Source organism: Suricata suricatta, chromosome 5 (assembly GCF_006229205.1).
Source record: "Suricata suricatta isolate VVHF042 chromosome 5, meerkat_22Aug2017_6uvM2_HiC, whole genome shotgun sequence".
In the NCBI taxonomy this organism is placed as follows: domain Eukaryota; kingdom Metazoa; phylum Chordata; class Mammalia; order Carnivora; family Herpestidae; genus Suricata; species Suricata suricatta.
Window position 1 is genome coordinate 107255534 of NC_043704.1, and position 9898 is coordinate 107265431.

Below are 9898 nucleotides of genomic sequence, written 5' to 3' on the forward strand. Positions count from 1 at the left end.
AACCATATGTTTGCACTCATAGGTCTAACAGGAAACATTCAGAATGATCTAGCTTCAAGAAAAGCAAGCAGTTAGTAGTGCTTAAGAAGAATTGATTCAGTATCTAATGGATAGTTGATACCTGTCACTACACAGCATTTTATATACTGTTAAGTGAAACTACAATACAATCTAAGTTTATTTTGGGAAAAAAAAAAAAGGAAGGCATGGCTTCATGTGAGGCTTTGGCAACCTGCCCTTAGGTTCCCTATCCTATGGTAAGACCCACTGGAGATTGTCTAATGGTGGTTTTATCTAGCCTCTGACATCCAATGTTGAGCCTAATCCTTTCTGACAAGTAGATGAAGTAAGTGATAGAGATCAGAAACCAAGCTGGTGGATTTGGATGACAAATTCATTACCAACTGATGAGGGTTTTCAAAGACCCTTGGAAACTCCTTAGCAATTGCTCTAAATTCAACCTTTGTCCATGGAGGACATGATATGAAATATTCAGGAATATACCCTCAGTTAGGTCTAGTCTTGGAAGGGTGCATTGGGAATAGGATAGTGGGAAGTGGATAAAACAGGAAGATCATGAGGAACCTCAGGATCTCGGGGGTAAAAATGATTTTGGCTAGAGATGGGTAAAGAGGAGTAGAAGAGGTAGAGGGAGAGCAAGGTGGGGCAGCACAGGGAGACTGAAGAGAAGAACTTGTAAGGCCTTACGATTCTTTTCTAATTGAGAAATTTTCTCTGTTAACTTGGAAACTTATTCTGACGGTAGATAATCTTAGAGACTTGAATTTGTTTTGAAGCTTCCAAATACCAATTTAAGTAAGCAGCCTATTCAATTTGTTTGGTTCTAAATCCAAGGCTCTCAAGTCTAATGTGCATGAAGACAACTTTTGGGAGTTCAAAAGAGCCCCAAAGTGGCCACTGTAATTGCAAGTTGTTTTTGGTATTATTGGTTCACCAGTAGGAAAATTTACAAGAGAGGGACCATTGTTCTTAAACATAAAGGTAGCTGGAGTCCCTGAGGGAGAAACTTCTCAAGGGGACTTGGAAAAAGGGAGTCCCATGGTGTAGAAAAGCACACAAACAAAAGGTAGAGTACTGACCATGCAGGGAAACCCTTGGATCAGCAACGGCCTGATCCAGTACAAAGAGACAACTGTCCCAGGGGCAGCCACCCCGTGATCTCAAACAAAGACAAAAGGAGGGAGGTCAGAGGAGATGAAGGTTTGGTTAAGTGGCAAGGACAAAGGGCTCCATGGGGGTCCTGCACCCAATTCCAGGAGACATCAGTCCATGAATGTGAGACCCCTTCAGATTCTGTTTCTGATACCAGTAATGTCAACCTGCAAACAAGAAACCTGTTCAAGAGAAAAAGGTGAAAGGGTTTATTTAGAACCAAGGAATTGCGATTTGGAGTAAACAGATCAAGTAAAAACCCAAACAGTCAAACAGTGGTCAGGTTTTGTTTTTGTTTCTTTTGCTTTGTAGTCAGTATACTATACTGAGGGTTTTTATGAAAAAGAAACAGGAAGATTAGGTAAGCTGTTTTTCTTGTTTTTGTTTTTTAAAGCTATGGCAGGATGTCTCCAGCTTCATGTGTGGTTCTTTTTTAAAAAATTTTATTTATTTTACAGAGAAAGACAGTGTGAGCAGGGGAGGGGCAGAGAAAGAAGGAGACAGAATCTGAAGCAGGCTCTAGGCTCTGAGCTGTCAGCACAGAGCCCAATGTGTGGCTTGAACCCAGGAACTGTGAAATCATAACCTGAGCTGAAGCTGGATACTTAACCAACTGAGCCACCTAGGTGCCCCTAGGTAAGCTGTTTTTAAGAAGAGTTTCCTGGTGCTGGCAAGCAGGGCTAGATTTGTAATTCACTGATTGGTCAGGCAAAGTGGTAGCTAGGTGCAAGTTCAATTTTCTCTGTCTTTTCAAACAAGATATTCTTATTCTTGCTGACTTCTTGGAAAGTTGGTGGTTTGGCCCAGTTCAGAGGTTCAGAAAACAGGATATGCAAGGCAGTGCTTCTGAAATGGCTGCTTTGGCTCCATTTTAAAATACTCTACTTCTCTCATTTTTTTTTTTTTTTTTACAAGCCATTGGCCTGCTCTAATCTGGCACTTCTACTAATACCTCTGCATTAATTTGGGGCACACATTCACACTTTGCTAAAGATTCAAAGCAGGGAACTCTGTCCTCCAAGCAAGGTGGTTTCCTGCTTGGTGGTTGATGAACTGCCCAGTGGGATACTTTGCAGAGGATGTGACCCAGACCTTTCAGGACCGGCAAGGAGGATTTTTCTTTAAAAGCCCCTGCATGCTCTAGCCAACCTGAGTGCGCAGCTTTCTGGTGCCATGTTCCTTGTTTACACTGGCCTTCCTTCTGTCCTGAAATCTACCAAGTTCTTCCATACACAGGTCTTCCTAATATGCTGTTCTCTCTGCTTTCAATGCTTTTCTGCTTCTTCACTTAGCTGGACCCAATCCATCCTTCATGTGCTTAAACTTTATTTCCCTAGATATCCTCTGCCTCAGTCTGAGGGCATATTCCTTTGTTTTTTATTCTTCTGGTGCCCTTTATTTTTCCTTTGAAATGCTTGTGTAGGGGAGGAGAAGTTTTTCTCTACCTTCTTTGGGTCCCTGGCTGGGTCTGAAAATTAAACTGACAAAAAAAATTAACAGAAGAAAAGCATGCACAGTATTTAGGATTTATGTGACACAGAAGCCTTCATAAGGAAGTAAAGACCCAAAGAAATGGTTGAACTTGAGTGCTTTTATGCTAGGTTTGATGAAGAGTGGAAGGTCATGGAAAGATGTGACAGGAAAGGACAAAGGTGAGCTGAGTGTCGTAGATTGGGGGAAAACGATCAAGGCCTGTTAGTTTAGATTTCTCTCGGTCTTTGGAGACAGAAAAGATGCTCCTTTCCTCTAGTAGAGGGAGGACATGTCTCACATGAGGGTTTTATGGCTTGCTTCAGGAGAAAGTCAGAAAGTCTTTTTTTTTTTTAATAATACAATTTTATTTTTGAATTTTTAAATTAAAAAAATTTTTTATTTGAGAGAGAGCATGAGTGGAAGAGAGAGAAGCAGGTGGTGGGGGAGGCAGAGAGAAGGAGAGAGGAAGAGAGAGAGGGAGAGAGAGATTCTTAAGCAGGCTCTATGCTTAGCATGGAACCTGACATAGGTCTTGATCCCACAACCCTGGGATCATGACCTGATATGAAATCAAGAGTCACATGATGAGGGAGCATAAGGCAAGCTGAGAGCGAAGTACAAACTAGCGTGCCCCCTGCCCCCAGCCAGGTGGAGTATGTGTGATATTCCCCAGATTCTCCTGGCTGCCCTAGAATAACGGGAAGGAAAGAAAACAAATGTTTTAACTGATAGAGATTACAGTCATACAGGATAGGAATCTCTATTAGTTTACTCATATCTTAGTAAATTATAAGAAAAAGGCAATCTGAACAACAGCCTGATCTCTAGAAACCTACAGACTTGGTTTCCTGGAGCCCCTAGTATCACTGTCCCCTCCATAGTGAAATGGGGAACAAAGGCAAGAAGGAAATAGCAGGTAAAATGAATTCTTTATAACCTGCAGCCCATTGACAAGTACTTGAGGCAAATACAGCATAGACATCTTTCCAGGACCCCCTACCGTCCTAGTGTTAATGCCTGATTAGAGGAGAAACCACCTTAGCCTGACAGTAGTAAGGCCTCAGATGTCTTAGGAGTCCTCTTTAGTATATCAAAGTCCCTCTGGCAGCTTCCGTTTTGACTTTACCTTCTCTAACTGCATAGTATATAACCAGTTATTCTTTACAACCTTAGTGCAGCATTTTCTGCCCATGGGTCCTGTCCCATGCTTTAATAAAATCACCTTTTTGCACCAAAGATGTCTTCAAGAATGCTTTCTTATCAGCTCTGAATCCCCCTCCCATTCCAAAGCCTCATCATCAACGCTCAACCAACTGACCCACTCAGACACCCTGAAAGTCTTTTCTGAGTATGCTATTTCTCAAATTCCTTCAGTTTGAAATATTCAGCATGCCAAGGTGGCATATTGTGGGGTAGTCTGTCCTGAACCCTGTCACTTATCACAATTCAAATTGCACCCTTATCTGTGTGGTTATTTGTTTAATGTCTGCCTTGCCCACCGGACTGTAAGTTTCCTGGGGGCAAGAGCCATGTCTGCCTCTAGTGCTGAATCACATGGGCGCCTGGCACAGCACAGTGCCTGACACAATAGACACACAGTACATTTTTGTTGAGTGAATGAAAAGCACCGTAAAAATCCAGTGACTGCTCTCTTTTGCTAAATCTGATTCCCCATGGATTAATCTAACTGCTGGAGTTTCTCTTCTCTGTTCCAGCAGACTCTGCTTAGGCTTCCCCAAACTGGCATGTTTTCTGGCTGAAAAATAACCTGCATCTTCCTCTCAGAGACCTAAAAGCTTATGTGTCTTGGTTCTGCCAGTTTCTTCCTGGCATTTGCCTCTGTCCCTCATCAAACCTTCATTCCTTATTCTCTTGTTTGTCTTTATTCTCTACAAGGGAAGGGTAGTTTGGAACACTGAGGTTTTTTTCCTTTTGTCATTTAAAAACAAGAGCTAGTAGCACACTGCAAAGACGGAAGGAGCAATGGCTTAGCTCAGGGTGCAGTCAGCCTGGGCTCGGAGCTGGACAACTGTTTCTATGCACAGCCTTCACAGAGGTGCTGTGACAACAGTGGAAGAGCTGGTCTCATCTGAGAGCACAGGTTTTGTGGTGACTAGTTCTCAGGCAATAGGTGTATACTGTTTGCTGGTTTTTGGAGCAGCTATTATTTGTTAATATTGCTGCTGTGAAACTCCAGAGGCTCCATTTACATAGAATGCAATGTGAAGGAATCCTCTAGGAGCTTGTGGTGTGGAGGGACTGCTGTTATTTATTCTCATTGATGCATCATTCCAGGCCTTGTGTATGGATTAAAAAAAATAAATTCAAATGTTGTTCTGTGGCTTTTAGGATGAAGTTGTTTTGAGTCTGGGCCTTTAAATTAAATAGGCAGCAACTTTATTAAGTGACAAACATAAACTATCCCCTAGGAATGTCTTAATTTTCCAAGTCAATAAATCTGAAAACCAACAACCAGACTGAAATGATTATATTAAAAAGAAAGGAAGGAAGGAAGGAAAAAGAACCCCCTAAGTTTTGAAGTAGCGATTTGTAAGTCTGTAAGGAGTTTAAATGTCATTCTTGATTTTAGCATATGAGTATGTGAGTTTCTTTCTTCCTTCAGACAAGGTACAACAGTTCAAGTTTATCTGGGATTTGGATCACGTGGAGTCTCTATGAAATGACCCTGGGGCTAAGAAGGCGAGAATGGTAGTGAGGAGGAAGGTAAAGACAATGGATTCTTCTGCTGTATTTTTGTTGGGAATATTTTCTACTTGTACACAGAATAGAAAATCTGAACAACTGTTCTCAAAATGCATATGTATTAAGTAACTGCATGGATGATTAGTTAGGTCTGGTGATGGAAAGGGCTCAAGGCTATGAATGAGTCAACTTGAGATTTAGCCAAATCTTTCCACTAAAGGGAGAGGGCATAGGCAGGGAATATCAGTTAGGAGGCTCTCAGAGAAATTCTAGAAAAAGATTATGAGCATTGAACCCCTTGGTTCAATTGCTAATACAGCAAAGGCTTTCTGGTGGCTGTGAGAACACATGACAGATACTTTGGGTTGTCTCCCTGATGGCTATTCCAATGTACTTCCATTAACTGCCTCCCATTATGGCAGCTGAGAAAAGTCACATGTTTACTTTCCCAACCTTCCTGGCAGCTATCGTTGTCCATATAACTTGGTTCCCTCCAGTGAGACTACAGAGAGTCAGCTGGCAGCACTATAAGAACTTTACTCCCTGATAAAAAGAGAGAAGACCTTCATGATGGTTGTTTTTCACACCCCTCTTCCTGTTGTGCAGCTGTCTACTCATCCTGGACATGCTCATGGAGACGTGGTGCTTGCATTTGTGATCAAAGGGGAACACTCATGAAAACTGCAAAGATGCTGACTCAGGGTTCTGACCCTGTCTTGCTTTTGAGTCAGTTTTAAAACTATCCATGTCTAGATTTAATATTTTTATAGTTAAAGATACTCTTGGTTTTATTGTTGTGGTTGTTACTTATAGCCAAAATCATTTCTAATTGAACATAATATGGTTTTCCGTAGTCTGTGGAAGCAGTGTAGACTGATAATGAGAAGGCTAGATTTTGTTTGGAATCAGACCTTGCTTCATCATTTACTAGCTATGTGAACTTGAGCAAGGAAATATATATCATGTGTTAAATGAGAGAATTGGAAAAATAGATGCTAAGATCACACCATGAGGGAAAAAAGTAGCCCTAATCATTAGTTTTAATGATAATGGTAAAGAAAAAAGGGAGGGTGGTGGTGGCAGAATGACAGTATATACTATGGGGACAACCAAAGGAGATCTATAGTCTTAGTGTTCCATAGATTGGGTTTATATACCCCAGACATGACCTAGCATTGTGCATTTTTAAAGGGCAAACAAGAATTTTATTTATGACGGCTCTGTTCTTATGAAGAGCTTACCTCAGAACAGGACACTATCTGCAGCATGTCAGGGGGGTTTTCTTGTTGCCTTAATATATAATTAGCAGATGAATCTTACTGTTGCTGTCAGCTCTGAAGACCTGGTCTCTGTGGAGCTTCTGCAGCATCTCAAGTTTTGGCTGGATGGTGCCATGTTGCCATGGCAACAGCTACACTCCTAGCACCAGACATGTGCTTGTTTTTCTAAGAGCCAGGCATTGGCCTTCTACATCAGGGGAAAGATGCTCTCTCTTTCATGAATTCTGCCAGAGAAGTCTCTGGCCCCACTTTTAGCCAGTGGTTATCCTACAATTCATCTTCCTTCACTTGGCTGGCTAGATAAATGCTGTTGTTTTAGGCTATGTGTAGGGTAGAATTTGTGGGTTGGGACTTCTTGAAGTAGACGCGTATTTGGGAATTCCCTGGATCTAGCAAAGTGTCGCTTTTGAAGGGAAAGAAAGGAATTTGGTGATACACATCCCATTCTTTAAAAACCAGGGTTTACTGCGGGGAGGCTACTGGCCAAATTCTCACCTGCCTTTTCTAGGAGACCAAATAAGCTCTGCCAAGAAATAATAAGTCTAAGTAAAATGCTGGATTCCAGGGGATGCGTAGCTCTTTGAGGGCACTTAGTTGTATGTCTACAACTTTTTCCCCAGAGAGGTTTAACCACAGCCTGACCACCGTAGTGGGTCACTGTGTTCAGCTCTGACTTCATCAGCCCATCTATCATTCATTCCCTCTGTAAGCTGGGCTTCCAGGGCTGAAAGAAGCAAGAAAATTGATGAAAGCCAAGACAAGGGCCCACGCTTATATACAATGTTGAATAACCAGAATTTCCTGAATTGTCTCTCTTATCATAGAGGGGGATCTGGAAGGTGTGCATTTTTTCTTTCTGTGAAGGATTAGATTATAATAATTTCTTCAATTTAAAGAAATAATGGCCATGTTCTATTTAACTGTTTATACTTATTGTCTAGCCTTACAGGTGAGACAGTGGTGGAGATACTAGTTTGAGCCTAAACTGACTTTATTTCTGGGATTTGGAGCTTCCTGGGCAACTCTAGAATACAGGGGTTGGGGGGAGGGGGAAATGACAGGACCACCAGGAGTCTATTTGTATGTGTAAATAAGAAACCTACTAGAGAAGAATTTCTCCTCAGGGGATAAAAAGGATGAAAAAAGTTATTAAAGTGGAAGGGTGGCTTTAAGAATAGAATGATGCCTGAATCTCATTTATTCTCTGAACCTTTGGTAGACAGCTATAAGTAAAAAACAAAATAAAATAGAAAGAACTGCTTTCACACAAAAATCTCTGACAAGAGCAAGATATTTGGTCTACTTGGCACAGTGTGGATTCAGCCATCCTTGAGGAAGGGCATGGAGGGTTAAATGGTACTAACAGGCTCAGCAGCAGCAATAGGTAATAGAAAGAAATGTAGCCCAACAGGCGCCACTGTCTGGAAATGGAGACTGGAAGTAATCTCTAGTCAGCACCTCAATATCTGGTGTAGACGAAGGGACTGATTCATGAAAGAATGTGAAAATTCCCACAAGGACTCCCACAAATGTGAGAGCACGATTTCAAGGGTGCAGGAGATCCAGCCACAATGGGTCAGCACCAGAAAACCATAGCTCATTTAGTTAGTGATCCTGGGCTGGCATGCCCTTGGGCATAGGACTTGTACAAGTATCTGATTCTAATATGCCATGATAAATACATATAGAAGGAATATGAAGACTCTATGGGGACACACCAGAGACACACTCAAATTAGACTATGCAGGTTAAAGGAAGTTTCTGAGAACATGTGATTCTGCAAGTAAGAACTAGTTAAGTAAAAAGGGTCAGGAAGCGTATTCTGGGCAGAAGGAAGACTGTGTATCAGGGCAGATGTGAGTAGGGACTGTAAGTGGCTTGGTAAGGGTGGAATATAGGCTGCCTGTGGGAGGGTGGCATGGTGGGTGGTGTAAAGGGTGTTGACCATGTAGGCAGATGACAAATTAGGAAGGGCTTTCTTTGGCTTGTCAAAGAGTTTGGGCTTAATCTTGAAGGCTGAGGTGAGAACTTTTAGTTGGGGGAAGCAACATGATTAAATTTACATTTCAGAGAACTACTTCTAGTAGAGAAAGTACATAGGCAAACAAGGTAGAGAGTCAGACTCATTAGGAGGTTCTTATAGCAAGTGTAACAAAAACTATGAGAGCCTGAACTAAGAAGCTTTTATATTGCAGGTTTTTCTCTGGAGAAGGTCAGATTGTAAGGATGTAATGCAGTTTCCACAGATATAAGGGACATTGTGATATTCTGGGAATATAGAGGTTTTCCTTGGAAGTAGACAGCCACGGGTTCAAATCCCATAGCCTCCAGTGACTGACCAAGTTATCCTAGTAAGAAGCATATGCCAGCTGTATGAGTGTACATTTTGTTCATTTATAAAATGAGGCTAATGCTACAAACCTCAAGATACTGTGACGGTTGAATGAAATATGAGGTATGTAAATAGTCACATTTAAGTAGATTAAGACATATGACTTCCTTTTCCTCCTCGTGGTGTACATACAAAAATTTGCCATCCACACACTATTCCAAGCATTAATTTTATTTTTATACCAAATCCTCACCCCATTTAAACATTACTTTGGAGTCATGACTCTCCCAAGAAGCCAGGAAAGAGGCTGAAGCAATAAGTAGTTCTTGTATCCCCCTGTGATTTTTATGCCTACCTGAATATAAATTTGAAAAAACAAAGAGACATCCTTCAAAAATGTGCTTTTTAGTAACACTTAAAAATTTTTTTTATAATGTTTTTAATTTATTTTTGAGAGACAGAGAAAGACAGCACAAGCAGGGGAGGGTCAGAGAGAGAGGGAGACACAGAATCTGAAGCAGGCTCCAGCCCTGAGCTAGCCATCAGCACAGAGCCCGATGCAGGGTTCAAACCCACGAACCATGGGATCATGACCAGAGCCGAAGTTGGACGCTTAAACAACTGAGCCACCCAGGCACCCCAGTAATGCTTTTCTGAGGCCTTATCACTATAGTTTTAAAGAAGATAGAAATGTGGAAAAAATTTTCCTTAAAACAAAAGGATTCATCTGAAATTTCTTGAAATTAGAGCATATTAACTTACTTTTTGGATGTATTTAACCATGTACAGCAATTTAACACACATTCTATCAGCAGTTTCATTTTGTATTCATGAACTTGGGGAATAGAGATTCTGCTGATAATGGAATAAGGGGTACTTTCAGTTCTAAGCAGTCCAAAGCTGAATTCTCATAAAAAATGGTCTCCAAGTTGTTCCT